Source organism: Penaeus monodon, chromosome 20 (genome assembly GCF_015228065.2).
Source record: "Penaeus monodon isolate SGIC_2016 chromosome 20, NSTDA_Pmon_1, whole genome shotgun sequence".
Lineage (NCBI taxonomy): Eukaryota > Metazoa > Arthropoda > Malacostraca > Decapoda > Penaeidae > Penaeus > Penaeus monodon.
Window position 1 is genome coordinate 16573280 of NC_051405.1, and position 470 is coordinate 16573749.

Below are 470 nucleotides of genomic sequence, written 5' to 3' on the forward strand. Positions count from 1 at the left end.
GTTAATTTATGATCAAGTCAGAAAATATGCAGTTCCTTCCATTTTTCTTGCAAATGAACGTGTCTATTGAAACCAAACGACATCCAAAAACAAGTCCTGAAATTTTAAGCATTCTAGCACACGTCTTCCTAAACTGCCAGCATTTTTAACACATTTTCAGAATTTATCACGACACTGAAATGATTCGCGCTGAAGATCGAAGCCTGCAAGTGGCAGAACAACGCGAGTGCATTGCGAAGGGAGAACGCGAATTCTTTTCTCGACGCTCTCCGACAGGGCGGGAATTCATCATACGTTACTCCTCGAGACATATTGGCAGACGTGGCTTTCGTTGGGGATCTGGTGTTTCTTATGAATGGGATTGCACTCCGCGGAACGAAGGAACTAAGCGCCAGCAAGCACACCCGTGGGAATAAACACATATAAGTTTGAACGTAATGTACTTACTGTGGGTAGAAACAAATAACGAA